This window comes from Chiloscyllium plagiosum, unplaced genomic scaffold, assembly GCF_037043375.1.
Source record: "Chiloscyllium plagiosum isolate Xiang-an unplaced genomic scaffold, Cpla_swu_hap1 HiC_scaffold_15, whole genome shotgun sequence".
Lineage (NCBI taxonomy): Eukaryota > Metazoa > Chordata > Chondrichthyes > Orectolobiformes > Hemiscylliidae > Chiloscyllium > Chiloscyllium plagiosum.
Window position 1 is genome coordinate 26,325,150 of NW_028270153.1, and position 15,901 is coordinate 26,341,050.

A 15,901-nucleotide genomic window follows, 5' to 3' on the forward strand; every position below is an offset into this window, starting at 1 on the left:
GTAAGAGTAGATCAGGGAGCTTAGAGACGGATAGCCACAAGTTGAGAGTTGCCTTGCAGATGGGGAGGCAGTCGCGTGGTGTAATGCTGGTCTATGTTAGTGACTCAGTGTTCTAGAGTCCCAGGCTAACCTTCTAGTGAGATGAGACTGAAAACTACCATGGCGGATGACAAGATTTACATTTACCATATACAGGAGGAGAAAGTGAGGTCTGCAGATGCTGGAGATCAGAGCTGAAAATGTGTTGCTGGAAAAGCGCAGCAGGTCAGGCAGCATCCAGGGAACAGGACAATCGACGTTTCGGGCATAAGCCCTTCTTCAGGAATGAGGAAAGTTTGTCCAGCAGGCTAAGATAAAAGGTAGGGAGGAGGGACTTGGGGGAGGGGCGTCGGAAATGTGATAGGTGGAAGGAGGTCAAGGTGAGGGTGATAGGTCAGACTGGGGTGGGAGCGGAGAGGTCAGGAAGAAGATTGCAGGTTAGGAAGGCGGTGCTGAATTCGATGGATTTGACTGAGACAAGGTGGGGGGAGGGGAAATGAGGAAACTGGTGCATCCACCTTCAGCCAAAAATGCAGACTGAATGGTCGACATTGGCCACCTCCTAAGGCTCCCAGCATCACAGATACTAATCTTCAACTGATTCTATTCATTCCATGTGATGTCAAAAAATGGCTGAAGGCACCGGATACCGCAAAGGGTGTGACCCTCAACAATATTCCAGATTCCAACAATTGTATTGAAGACCTGCGCTGTAGAACTAGCTGCACTTGCAGCCAAATTGTTTCAGTGGGCTTTCACATTCAGACTGGGTGTGGTTCTCTCTCCAATCTCTCCAACTTTCAAATTTAGTCTGAAATCAGGAAGACCCCACCCCAGATTCTAAAATATCTGTGCAAATTAAGACAGATTCAACAGACTGTAAATTCTAAGTGGGAATTATGCGTGCCAAGGAAGAGTGAAGGTCTATATAAAATTGTCTGCAAGTATCTAAAATTTGTACATGCTTATATCATGGACCATGAGGAGTAATCCGGTGAATAATTTGAAAATGTAACTCTGCATTAAATAATATTGGGCTCCTTAGTCTGAGGATCTGCAGTACATCAGTTGCATAATAACTTCTGTTAACAGTACCACACCCATCACCACACATTTGCCTAACTACACATATTTAAATATCACAGCAACAAAAGGACAACATCCAAAATGCTTGTGAGCATAACAGAACAACTTATTTGTCTTAATGCCTATATTTAACATCAGGACACTTGGAAAAATTGGGGCTAAGGTGTTAGGCCCCAATTGGGGAGGGACAGAGAGTGGTGTGCTAGATCCGACTCTATCCTGCCCCCAAGTCATTTTCCGAGCGGTATATAGGTGGAGAAGGAAGTGTTTGGTTGCTGACTCAACAAACTGAGGCCTATTGGCAGAGGCAGACTGAAATTTTCCAGTCAGTCTCCAAGTTCTGAAAGGAGATGACAGTCCCTGGTGATATTAAATCGCTCGACAATTAATCCAGATGAGAAAACTTCACAGGGCTAGTAACCAGTCACCCTTGATTTACATGTGGAAAGTCTGAGACTTTGGTATAGTCTCGTCAGAGTTATTTCCCAGAGTGTTCAGATGTCCGACACTCCTGCTTTTTAAAACAATTTTTGTATTTTTTCTAGTCAACCTGTTCAGAGACATAATTACACAACACTGGAGCAGGTGGAACTTGAACCCAGGCCTCTCGGTCCAGGGAACAAATGTTGGAGATCACAGTGGGTCAGACAGCATCCACTAAGAGAGATCAAGCTATCATTTTTAGTCAGATCCGATGAAGAATCATCTAGACTTGAAATGTTAGCTTGCTGTCTCTCCTTGGACGCTGGCTGGCCTGCTGTGATCTCCAGAATTTGTTTTCATTACAGATTCCAGCACCTGCAGTAATTTGCTCCTACTCTTCATCCAGAGGTAGGAACACAATCATTGCACCACAAGGTGACCTTCTTTTGTATATTTCATGTTCTACATTTTGCTTGAAGCTTCTGAAGCTGATCATTCTTTGCTGGAGTAGCCGAGCAAAGAATTCACCTGCACGGCAATTCTTTGTAACATGCTCTCAGCACATGGGGCAGTGGTGGGATTCAAACTCACACTATCTCAGACTAGAGCCTAAGTCCAGTGCCTTACACCACTCTGCTATACTACCAGGCCATAATGAGGCAGCAGACCTGCTTCAACCCACTTTTGAACCAAGTTACTTTCACGTGAGGTGAACGTGATAACCACTACCATTGGAGAAACATGACACCTGTTTTTTTTTCCTTTTTTTTCTTCTTTCTTATTTTTTTTAAACCCCCACACTACCGCCTAACTGCGGTCGTGCTTATTTTTTCCCCAAGCACCCATGGGGTGTGTGTGCAGGTGTGAGACGCAATGAGAGACACAAAGTGCACGAATCTTTATTCAATTTCCACCACCAGAAAGATAGGAAAATACCCGGGTGGCCAGTGACAAGCACTGCCCTTCACATCAAAGGGCAATACTGTGTGATCAATGACACCTGTTCTTATGGGTCATCCAGGGCTCCCTGATTGGACCAGATTTACAGCCCCAATCAGGGGATTCATATTCCATGAGGTCCACCTGGCTGACCTTGTTACAATCGCTACACTAAAGATCCAAGTCATGATCTGGGGATCTGGCTTCAAATCCTACTGCAGCAGATGGAATTTGAATTTAATAATAACCTGGAATTAAGAGTTTAATGATAAACAGGAAATTGTTGGAATATCCAGCTGGCTCACTTATGTCTTTTAGGGAAGGAAACGGCCATCCTTAACTGGTCTGTCCTACATTTGACAGCACAGCCAAGCAACATGGGTGAATCTTAACTGCCCCTCTGGGCAATCAGGGATGGGTAGCCTCCAGGGTGGAGAGATAAATGGGGGGGGGGGGGGGGGGGCTGGGGCTAGGAACAGGAGTACAATGCAATGCAATACACAGTACAAAGCCAACCTTAGGGTCGGTAAGGTCAACTCAGGGTCACAGACAGTGGCTGAGAGAGGGGACAATGAATTAGTAGCCAGATAACAGATTTTAGGTCTCCCCAATGTTTCAATGGAGGACATTTCTGCTCATCTGTTAGAGGATGTCAAATATGCAGCAACATAACAGCAAAGGGGCAGCAGAGATGGATCGGGGGGGGGGGGGTTACTGTTAATCTGGGGCTATGTGGCACCTGTACTCATGTGGAACTCAGGAATGTGTCTTTCAGGAATATCACCAAGGGGTATAGATATGAAATATGAGGGGCTATTGGTTAAAGGCTTGTACCCACTGCCAACTGTTGGGGAAAAAAAAATCTTGTTCACTGGTGTCCCTGAGGGAAGGAAACAGATTTCTTTAGCTGGTCTGGGTCTACTCTACGTGACTCCAGACATTCAGCAATGCAGGGGGACTCTTAACTGCCTGCTCGGGGCAATAAATTCTGACCTAACCAGCAACACCCATCTCCTATAAATGAATAAATAAAACTCCAGATGTGACAATGCAGGATGGAAAGAATACAATGTATATTATCAGTCGCGGGGTGTTTGCAAATGGGTGTGTCCTTGAATAAGTCTTGCTTATTGAGTCTTTCTGTAATATGAAGAAAATGTAAAATGTTGAGGGTTGCCTCATTTTAATTCTGATGTTTTCAAAATCTTTGTATCAATTTATTTGCTATGTCATTTGCGCACAAAATGTTAGAGTTTGGAGTTATACTTGAACTATTCTGATTGATTGAAGAAGTGTTCAAGAAGATTTCTTCTTTTTCATATGTAGGATGTGCTGACCAGAGGAGGAGTAAAACTTAACTCCTCTTACGAAATAAGGCGTTGCAAATAACTGAGTTGGTAGTAGTGGGGCATTTTCACACCAGTGACCCAAATAGTTGTGCAAAAGGAAAGGCCTTATCCACAAGTTTAAATTGGGTCAAGGCCAATATTGATGGTATTCAGCAGGAATATTTACAGGCAAGTGGGATGCTCTCAAAAGTGAAATAATGAGAGTTCAGAGGTATTTTCTTCCTGATAGACTGGAGGGCAAGGCTGCTTAGCAGAGGGAACAATGGATGCATAAAGATAGAGGCTGTGTCCTAGAACAATAATTAGGCATACGTTAGGTCTAGACAACTGAGATCAAGTGAGTATCTTTAAGAGGATAAGGGTTGTAAGGATACCCTTAAGAGGGTATTCAAGAGGGCAAAAAAAAAAGGATATAAAAGAAAGCCTTGGCAGACACAATTAAGGATAATCCAAAGAGAGTGTACAAGTACATTAAGAGCAAGTTGGAAGAGAATTGAGCCCCTTAAAAGATCAACGAGGTAATTTGTGTGTGGAACCAAGGTAGACAGGGGAGATACTCAACAAATAATTTGCATCAGTTTGTGTTGTGGAGAAAGACATGGATGCTAGGGGAAATAAATATGGATGGCCTGAGAACAGTCCAATATTGGGACTGAATTTGTGGGGCCCCCAGGAAAGATCGAATATCTATAGCCCATGGGTGAAGTACCAGAAGAAACAGAAGGTGGCTAATGTTATTCCTTTATTCCTGATAGACTATAAGGGGAAGCAAGGGAACTATAGAATGGTGAGTCCAACATCAGTGGTGGGTAAGCTTTGTAGGGAATTCTGAGAGACAGGATTTACTTGCATTTGAAGAGGCAAGGAATGATTAGGGATAGACAGCATAAATGAGAGTGTGTGGAAAATAGTGTCTCACAAAATTGAGATTTTTCTGAGGACTTGACCAAAAAGATTGATGAGGGCAGTACAGTAGATGTTGTCTCCATGGACTTTAGTAAAGCCTTTGATAAGGGTTCCATATGGTAGACTAATTAGTAAAGTTAGAACACATGGGATTCAGGGAGAGCTTGTTGTCAACTGGATACAAAACTGGCTTGACAGTAGGAGAGAGAGGCTTTTCAGACTGGAGGCCTATTAAGAGCAGTGTCCCACAGGAATCAATCCTGGGTCCACTGTTTTGTCATTTATATAAACGACTTGGATGAGGCTTTAGGAGGAATGTTTAGTAAAGTTGTGGATGACAAAAATTGGTGGTATAGTCAGTGAAGAAGGTTATTTAAGATTACAAAGAGATCTTGATCAATTGGCAGAGGACAGGCAGATGAAGTTAAAGTTATATAAGTGCAAGGTTTTGCATTTTGGTAAAGCAAACCTAGGCATAACACATCAGAAGAGTTCATTATAGTGCCCTGGGTACTGTTTTACAACTGAGCGCCCTAGGGGCTCAGGTACATAATTATTGGAAGTTGCATCACAGGTAGACCAAGTGGATAAGGTGTTTAGCACACTTATATTCAATGGTCTGAGCAATGAAAGTAAGAGTTGGGATGTCATGTTGTAGTACAGGATGTTGGTGAGGCCACTTGAGTACTGTGTACAGTTGTGGCCACCCAGCTACAGGAAGGTTATTCAATTGGAGTGGCTACAGTAAAAGATTTACCAGGACGTTTCCAGGAGTGGAATGTTTGAGTTATAAGAACAGACTGGATGGCGTAGGGCTTTTTTCACTAGAGCTTAAGAGGTTGAGTAGTGACCTTAGGAGGTTAATAACATTGAGGGGCATAAAGTGATTATCAACAGTCTTTTCCCTAGAGTACGGAGGTTCAAAACTAGGGGGCATATTTTAAGGTGTGAAGAGAAAGATTTAAAAAGGGACCGGAGGAGCAACCTTTTCATACAGAGGGAATGAACTGCCAGAGGAAGTGATAGATGCAGGTACAGTTACAACATATAAAGACATTGGACAGAAACATGAGTAGGAAAGGTTGAGGGGGGAAATGGGCCAAATGGTTGAGGCAAATGGAACTAGTTTAGTTTGGGGAAAAAAAAAAACTTAGTTAGCATGGACGAGTTGGACCGAAGGGTCTGTTGCCATACTGTATGACTATTTAAAATTAAAACCAGAAAGATGGACACTGGGAGAAAATACCAGAAACAATAATAAATTAAAGACAGGTGAACACCTATTGTCAACCACAGCATCACTGCTTTCAACAACCTTCTCTTTAGAAACTACACTGCCTTTTGTACCAAGTCTCTTGACAGTTTGCCTTTGCTTTTCAACACCCACTGGTCCCTTCTTAATCTTTTGCTTAATGCCTTTACTGTTGGAAAAGCAATTACCAGAAGTATTGCAGGCTTTTGTGGCACGGTGATGGTGTCCTTACCTCAGACCAGGAAGTCTGGGTTCAAGGCCTACCTCTGTACAGTTGATTAGGAAAAACTTTTTTTTTTTAAATGTTTAAAATTTAAGTGTTTAAAATATTCTGTAGTGCAAACCCTTTTACAAATAAACTTACATTTTCTCTCCCACTTACTAGCTATTAAAGAAACGCTGAGGTAGATTTTCTCCAGTTCGATTTTGTGGATGACAAAAACCCAGAGTGGAATATGGTTTGATGATTTATGTCCACACTATTATTTTTCATTAATATTGACCAACAGAAATAACTACACAGACTTAAATTGTTTTGGAAAATGAAGTTATCTAATGACATCTTGCCCACAGTCATTGCTGTACAAGGAACTAATCTGACATGCTGTCAACTTGAATCAATAGTGAATACTTTGATACAGTACAACCCGAATCCTGGTCAGATATTTCTTAAGCAGCTTTTTACAAACTTAATTCCAGCCAAGTATTTGCAGGAGGGATTAACACATTTCAAAAGGACCTTGTAAATGTTAAGTACAACCAAGATCCCTTACCTAAAAAATATCAGGTTTCCTAAAGTTCTTACATAACCATCTTTTCCCAAGTTAAAGAAATACTTTTTTAATAAGCCAATAAAGACACACAATCGGCTCTGAGAATATTGATGTGAGTTTACACATCCTTTGGATGTGATTTCAGAACTTGCACATTATCAAAGCTTTCTAGTGGGAAAGGGGCAATTATGAGCAGAACCTGGAAACCTACTTTATATACATTTTGTTTTGAGCTGCATTTTACAATTCAGACATTTGAGGCGGCCAGTTTGAAATCAAAGTTCATGGAGCAAGTTTTCCATGGTTCTTCGACAGAGTGCAGCCACCGGCATCCTAGGTTTTGGAATTGGTTTTCGGAAAGTTGTCCAGTGGAACATGCAGGTGCAATCAGAACTGGCACCCAACTGTTGAAGCCTCAGTATTTAAAAGGAAGCCTGGCAAGGGGCAGAATAGCAGTATTTTGTAATTAACAATAGAGAAGTTGAGATAGCAACCCAAAGGGGAAGGAAGGCCCAGTTCTCTGGAGACCATGTTGAAGATGAGCAGATGTGGTCCCTCACTGGTGGATGCAGTACAGAAAGATATTTAGTGACTTTATCAGTGCGGGAAAGGTGAGAAACATGCACAAATGTCAACCCCCAACTCAAGTACAACTTTCCCAATCTTCTCTTGCACGGGGCTCTAGAGTTTCCACCTGCTGCACTCTCCCTCTCGAGGCACCTCCTAACACCTAAACAGACATTCACTGACATTGTTGTTATTTTACACCCATCCTTTACATCATCCATTGGTACAGCATGGTGGCTCTAGTTAGCATTGCTGCCCCACAGCTCCAGGGAACCGCATTTGATTCCAGCCTTCAGTGACTGACTGTGTCGAGTTTGCACATTCTTCCAATGTCTGAGTGGGTTTTCCAGTACTCCAGTTTCCTCCCACAAATCAAAGATGTGGGGGTTAGGTTAATTGGCCACACTAAATTGCCCATAGTGTTCAAGGATGTGTAGGCTACATGCATTAGTAAGGGGTAATTATAGGGTAGGGAAACAGGTTTGTGTTACTCCTCAGAGGGTCAGTGTGGACCTGTCGTGCTGAAGGGCCTGTTTCCACATCGTACGGATTAGAATTCTAGTTCTAATGTTGTCTCATCTAGTCAAAACAGTCCGTTTCCCCATTTGCACCCTGCTTTTCTCTCAGTGCTCTGGACAGTGCAGAATGCCAGCAGGAGTGCGCAAGAACTGGGGTGGTCCTCCAGCCATAGTCACCCCTGACTGCTGTGGAGGATAATGCGACAGAGAGAACAGGAGTTTCAGAACACAGTGAAGAGGAGATGAGGCCTTCCAGATACTGGGTGACAGGGTTGAATATCACAAAAAACAATTTCTGTTGAAATTATGTAAGCAGCCATTGAAACTGGAATGATCTACACTTTACCAGCTTTGAATTTGTTTCAACCTTTCAGCCCTAAATCTTGCCTTTAATTTCACACATCACTGAGGTGGTGGTCCTGGGAAAGGAAGACTCTTCAAGAGGGCATCGCACATTGAGGAAGCACCATATAACTCATGCCACACAAACCATAAGCTCAGAAACAGTCCCTCAGTACAACCTCCACAAGTAATTGAATCACCAAATGATGAGCCAGTCACAAGTGAGCAGGAGCTGGAGGCAGGGATAACTATAAAGCTGCTCTGACAGAACACAGGATTGCCAAAACTCTCCTCCGCTGGATGCAAGTGTGGAAATGGAGGCGGGGAGGTTATTGACGAAGAGAACAATCCTGCAGGAAGTGAACTTCTGTCAACATTGCCTCCACCCGAAGTGTCATGGCATCCTTTGTAATGTTTCCAAATACTGCAAGAGTGGTCACCTCCTGGAACCATCTGCACACCAGTGCATGCCCCTCCTGGGGAACAGTCTGCCAGCTCAATGAGGATGGATGGAAGTCTTGACTTGGCTGCTCAGCTCATCGCTGAGGTGCAACCAAGTGCCTTCCAACTCTTGCCCAACAGGGACATGGAGGGTGGACCATGAGAGGAAGATGGAGGAGGAAGAAAAGACAAATGAGGACTCCGCACAAACCACTGTAAAAGTGAACAAAGATTTTTTTTCTAAATTGTTTTATTGATTCGGCTCCAACTGACATTGGAGTTCTTGGGAGGTTACAGGACAGTATCATAATGCATGCTGAAATTATTTATGTTTTCATCATACTGGTCAACAAGCATGTTTAAAACTATGCTGAAACAGTGCTAAATTGATATTGCCATGTGAGAATAAGTTGTTCAAGATAAGAAAGCATGGTGCGAAATGATCCATACGGCAGCTCCTTCTAAGAGGGCTGTCAGATTGCTAATGTTGAACACTGTCTGATGTGGAAGTTTCACTTGAACAATTGAAACTGCCAACCTGGTTTCTCCAGAATTCACTACTTACTCTGTGCTTGTTCATTCAGAACATAAATGGGTCTCATCGGTCAAAGAACTTACGACAAAAGCTGAAGACATTTGAGTTGTTTTCTTCAATAATGATGGGTGAGCAAAAGTGACAATGAAAACTGTAGTTTGCAAAAGACATTCACTGCAGACAATCAATTGCAATCAGAGCGGTGTTTACATCAGCAAGTAAAAAAATGCTGAAGATGCCAAAAAGGCAAGGACAATTTTAATCACCACTTCCACAACTCCAAATCTAACCCAACCATCCCAGTTGACCTGTGTGTATGGCATGGGGGGGGGGGGGGGGGGGGGGGGGTTGAGCCACATTATGCTTCTCTTCTCAGAAATATTTTAAGCTGCCTGCTTTCGGACACTGGAAAACCACCCACTCCCACTGGAGATAATCGGGATGCGTAAACCCTTTTAACCGTGGGGAACTATTTTTAGTCTCGTCTCACAAACTTTCACTGGTATCAGATAGAATCCAGGTGAAAGGAGGCACAGATGTTCTTTGTTCATTGGTCTGCTGTGCTAGGCCTGATCCACAGCATCAGGTAGTATTCATTGCCTAAGGCACACTTCCACATTTGGTCCAATAAGTTAGTCAGCTATAGCACCTTTAGGAATCAATTCTGCACACAGTATTAATTAGTAGCTAAAGTAATGAAACCCGATATTACCACATGTCCCAGTCACTGGATCAAAAATCATGGAGTTCCTCAACAGCGTGTGGATGCATCGACATCACATGGACAGCAGCAGCTCACCACCAAGGTGATAATGCTTGTCCTTCCAATGACACATATATCCCATGAACAAAAATATTGTCCTGGGCAATTCCTCAAATAAAACATGTCAATGCTCCCTGGTGTCTCATGTTATCCAGTGAGCAGCTGGAACACCAGTCTGTATTGAGTACTATTATCCAGCAACCCCTGCTGGAAGAGCACACTATTTTGGGAGAGGACAATTCAGACTCAGCCATAATTGCACCCTTATCCCTCACTAAGTAGCTCCTTGACACTCAACATGAAAGGTTCAGTCATCAATAACAGCTGCTTCAAAGAGGCACTGTAGAGGTAGACTCTCGAGGAACCATATGCCAATGAGGAATCAACACATTCAGGGGAGAAAATTGGCAAGGGACCAAAGGAGCAGGTGTCAATAAAGAGGAAGTGGCAGTCAGCACATATAAAACCATCAATGCTCAATCAACACGTTTATTACAGCATTGTGTGTGTTAAGGGACAATAGTCATAACATTGCAATTAATGAGCATTTTGCAGAGACTGTTAATGTGGTTTGCAAGTGCTTAACATGCTGCCTTTTTTAAAATGGATCTTTGAATGTTTCTGGGCTTTTGGTTTTCAGAACATAGACCCTTCAATGAGCTCATGGGACCTATATCCATATACCTGAGCTTTGGCTCATATCCCTTAATATCACTGGTTAACTAAAAATCGATTAATCTTACTGTAAATTACCAATTGATCTAACATTCACAGCCATTTACAAAAGTAAATATTAACCCACAGGGAGAAAATTCAGCAGGAAGGAATTGGGAGACTGTCAAATTTTAAACACTTCTGTCAACACAAATGGCACCTGATAATTTTGACAAAAATATCCCTGAGTTAACAGTAATGAAGTTTTTGCCAGAAACATAAAAGCTTGATTCATGCACTATTTTTAGCAGATTCGGCTTGTTATTTTTAACTGATTAAAAAAAGCACCCAGAACTTGGAGAATATTTGAAATAGTGAATCAAATTCATGGGAAATGCAACATTCACTGTAAGGCGTCAGCATTAATGAATACATTATTAATCATGGATACCACTAAACTTTTGCCAGAATATAATTTGAATTATGTTATCGCAACACTTCAGGATGACCTTGAATGGTGCTGCTCACAATGAGTCAGTGCCATGTACCTGATGTCACAGACTAAGCACATTCCAACAGCAGCCAATGTTTGAAAAAGTGGGGATATATGTTAAGATTTTCCCTGCTCTAGATGAGAAACAAAATAACCTTAAGTGACTGCCTTTCTGTTTTCCTCTTGACTTCAGAGTAGTAGAGCTGGAAAAAGTACCGCAGGTCAGGCAGCAGAGGAGCAAGACAGTCGCCCTTTTGGGCATAACCCTTCTTCAGACCGGATTGGGAAAAGCATAACCAATGCCATGCTCTATCAACTCTGACTCTCCAGCTTCTACATTCCTCATCTTTCTCCTCTTTACCTTTGACTCTTGCAAATGTGAAACATAAGACTACATGCAAACTAGCTTTATACAACTTCATAATGGTAGCATTGTGAACACATTGACCTGTTTGCAATTTCCAGTAGCAACAGTATACATTGATCAGAGAAGCTGGCCCCAATATTTACAAGGCAGGAGTGTGAAACAGCAAATGAGGAATCCAAATATCTGGGAATGTGGAGCATTTGGCAAAATTTAACAGAACACTCGCATTTTCAGAAGTAGGTGCGGTCAAAAAGTCCTCAAGGTTAGGAGCTCCTGACACGAACCCGGTCAGGAGAAGGTGCCTAAAATTGCCTCACGATCTCTTTCCTCTCCACAGATGCTTCCCAATCTGGGTGTTTCCAATTAATTCTGGTTATTTTGTTTGAATAATTGCATTCTCCTCACCACGATATATTACTAAATCCATGGGTGACAGACAGACAGACAGACACAGAATCAGGTTTTCAAAGAACGGCCACCATTTGCCATTATACACACAGTCTGTTTTCTCAAGCTAACCTCAGCCATATAAGAGTCAAAACACTTCATCAATAAAACAGACTTGACTTTCTAAAATTCCAAAATTGGGTGTCAGAGCATATAACTGCCTCAAAACTAAAACAAGTCACGTAAGGAACAACCTGCATTTGTTGCAATTAAAACATATCCTAATTACACAATCGCGTGGTAACAGGAAGAATGCAAATTTATTCAATGGAAACTTATATCTGTTCCTGGCATGGTATGTCTGAAACAATCGCTTATTTTATTAAGAGTTAATATGTGCTTTGCCTTTACAGCTACTTCTTTGGGGGGTTGGGACCAAGTTAGTTCGTAAAGGTTCAGATCAATATAGGTCACAATGAAAGTAAATATGTTTGCATGTTGTCAGAAAAGATGGTCTCAGATATTGCTGTAAAACTGCCTCATATGCATGTAGCCAATTCTATGTGACTTGAAGATAACAATGTACTGTACATGTTTCACAAAATCTTCACTCAATCTGGTAAAGACAGACAAGGTTTTACAAGAAACTGGTCGTAATATCATATCAACTAGTAAAAGCTCCATCAAAAAGAATTGTAGTTTGTAGGAAGTATAATTTTGAAAAGCGCACAATAAAAAGAGACAGTAAAAAACTCTTGGATAGAACAGATAGGCTTCATCCATTAGAGGCCTGGATTTATTCTTGCCTGCTGACCAATGTTTTAGTAACTCTTTATATTGTAAGAGCTGTGAGAAGCCTGAAGTACACAAACTCAGGAAGCAAAGCAAATATGACACTGTATAATGCAACATGTTGACAGAATTACTCCAGTACAAATGTTTCAGGCTGAAAATGCAGTAAACCAAAATGAAAGGGACAGGTTGGAATGAAGCTGAGATTTCTGCATCAACCAGTGTTGTGTAAATTTGTGTCACCTGCTGCAACAGTAACATTACTCATTTAACCTTTGTTCCAAAATAAAACAGTGATATATAAAGTCAAGAGCACATTCCTCAGTTTAAATTTCTGGTGAAAATCTACATGAGCAACATTGAATTCCTCCAGCTGCCACCCACCAGCCTTCCCCGACACAGAAGAACCTGACAGAGGGATAAGTGCCAGTAAGATCCTCGTTCCAAACCCAGCAATGAGACTACATTTTGAAGAACTGCCTTTAAAGGCTGGCAGCAGCTCAAACAAAACAGCACTTACATGACTTTTCCAGGACTCGACATTCACATATATCACAGTTCATTAAAAAAATTGACGACAGCTCGTTCAATTTCTATTAACTTCGGAATGTTTCTGCACGCCAAAAATTAATTTAATAGGCGGTGCCCGCACCAGATGCCTCAACCCGTAGCATCTCTTGAAACTCCAAACCCTAAAGTGAATGGGAGGAGCTATAGTGTACTAACTGGTTAAGCAGCTCTACACCATGTCCAATTACTGAGCAATGTTAGAAAAAAAACCTAGTGCTACGATGGAAGTATGGATTAGATGAAATAATGAAACATAATACGCAAAGTGTACTGAGAAACTCTCCAAATAAAAGTGTTAAAGACAAGGATAATATCTCAGAAGTTACAAACTAACAAAGCACAAGACTTGTGCAAATATAATGAAATGTTGACAGAGAAACGTGAAACTGGATTATGAAAATAAATAGCAGCTTTGCTTATTGAACCTATTAAACCAAACACTAATAAATGACAATACCAGGTTATAGTCCAACAGGTTTATTTGGAAGCACTAGCTTTCAGAGCACTCTGAAAACTAGTGCTTCCAAATAAACCTGTTAGACTATAACCTGGTGTTGCGTGATTTTTTAAACTTTGTCCACCCCAGTCTAACTCCTCCAAATGACCAATAAATGAGCAATTTTTACATTAATAAACATTTGCTAAGTTTTTCAAACATTTTACCAAAATGAACACACCTTGAGCTAGAAATTAATATCAGATGTTTTTTTTTAAATGTTCTCATTATATATTATGGACCAAATGCTCAAATTAACACTTAACCCTTTACTCCAATAAAGATGTCATCTGCAAGTGAAATATTAAGAAGCGTGACAGAAGTGAATGAAAAGATGAATTCTGCACTCAGGCTCACAGTTAAAAATCAAAGGACTGATTAGGGATAGTCAACATGGCTTTGTGCGTGGGAAATCATAGCTCACAAACTTGATTGAGTTTTTTGAAGAAGTAACAAAGGAAATTGATGAGGGCAGAGTAGTAGATGTGATCTACATGGACTTCAGTAAGGCGTTCCGCAGGGTTTCCCATGGGAGACTGATTAGCAAGATTAGTTCTCAGAATACAGGGAGAACTAGCCATTTGGATACAGAACTGGCTCAAAAAAGGTAGAAGACAGGGTGGTGGTGGAGGTGGTTTTTCAGACTGGAGGCCTGTGACCAGTGGAGTGCCACAAGGATCGGTGCTGGGTCCTCTACTTTTTTTCATTTACATAAAATGATTTGGATGTGAGCATAAGAGGTAGAGTTAGTAAGTTTGCAGATGACACCAAAATTGGAGGTGTAGTGGACAGCGAAGAGGGTTACCTCCAATTACAACAAGATCTTGACCAGATGGGCCAATGGGTGGCAGATGGAGTTTAATTCAGATAAATGCGAAGTACTGCATTTTGGGAAAGCAAATCTGAGCAGGACTTTATACACTTAATGGTAAGGTCCAAGGGAGTGTGGCTGAACAAAGAGACCTTGGAGTGCAGGTTCATAGCTCCTTGAAAGGGGAGTCGCAGGTAGATAGGATAGTGAAGGCAGCATTTGGTACGCTTTCCTTTATTGGTCAGAGTATTGAGTACACCAGTTGTGACGTCATGTTGCAACTGTACAGGATATTGGTTAGGCCACTGTTGGAATATTGCGTGCAATTCTGGTCTCCTTCCTGTTGGAAAGATGTTGTGAAACTTGAAAGGGTTCAGAAAAGATTTACAAGGATGTTGCCAGGGTTGGAGGATTTGAGCTATAGGGAGAGGCTGGGGCTGTTTTCCCTGAAGGATCAGAGGCTGAAGGGGTGACCTTTATAGAGGTTTACAAAATTATGAGGGGCGTGGATAGGATAGGATAAATAGACGGTCGTTTCCCTGGGGTCGGGGAGTCCAGAACTAGAGGGCATAGGGTGTGTGTGTGTGTGTGTGTGTGTGGAAGAGGAGATATAAAAGACCTACGGGGCAACTTTTTCACAAAAGGGTGGTATGTGTATGGAATGAGCTGCCAAAGGAAGTGGGAGGCTGGTACAATTGCAACGTTTAATTTGGATGGGTGTATGGATAGGAAGGGTTTGGAGGGATATGGGCCGGGTGCTAGCAGGTGGAACTAGAATGGGTTGGGATATCTGGTCAGCATAGATGGGTTGGACTGAAGGGTCTGTTTCCATGCTGTACATCTGACTAATAATAGGCAACAATAATTCACTTCAGAGAATTATAGGTCAATTGAGAAATTTTGGCTTTGTATTAATGCAAACTGAAATATTAAGTCCCATATAAAGTCAATGCATTAGTCAGTATTGAAAACATATCCTAGCGAGTGTTGAAAAGCTTCTTCAGTTTTTGGAACCTATCCAAACGAATTCCATTATCCTCACTATGAAGAATTTAAAGAGTGTTGAATGTTATTGGTTAGATAAATCTTTTGATTCATCTAACTTCACCAATAGCTGGTTTAACTGACCGATATTTGCATGTTCAATAAGGCAGCCAAAATTGTTCAAAGATGTGCAAGGATATTGTTGTAAATCTACAACTTCAGCCAGAGGAGTTTCCATCTTTCTCATCTCCACCTTTTCCATGGTCAGACGGAAAGTCCAGTGTAGCGATTGTAAAAAGGTCAGCTATGTGGAGGTCATACTATGAGTTCCCTGAATGGGGCTGTTAACCTGGTCCAATCAGGGAGCCCTGGCTGTCAGATACAAAGAAGTTTATACCAACACTAAAGCAGGAA

The 15,901-nt window shown here is 41.7% G+C and overlaps 1 protein-coding gene across 7 annotated transcripts in view; it reads right to left on the bottom strand.

Moving 5' to 3' along the window:
- The window catches only part of LOC122560188 (uncharacterized), a 345,202-nt gene that overhangs the window by 171,213 nt on the left and 158,088 nt on the right, over nucleotides 1-15,901 (bottom strand). Inside the window, exon 1 of one of the 7 annotated variants that reach the window (XM_087994825.1) lies at nucleotides 13,147-13,296. The exons of the other annotated variants lie outside the window; for them this stretch is intronic. The gene's annotated coding sequence lies outside the window, so the exon portion shown is untranslated. Of the gene's footprint in view, nucleotides 1-13,146; nucleotides 13,297-15,901 lie in introns of those variants that run through there. 7 annotated transcript variants of the gene reach the window in all.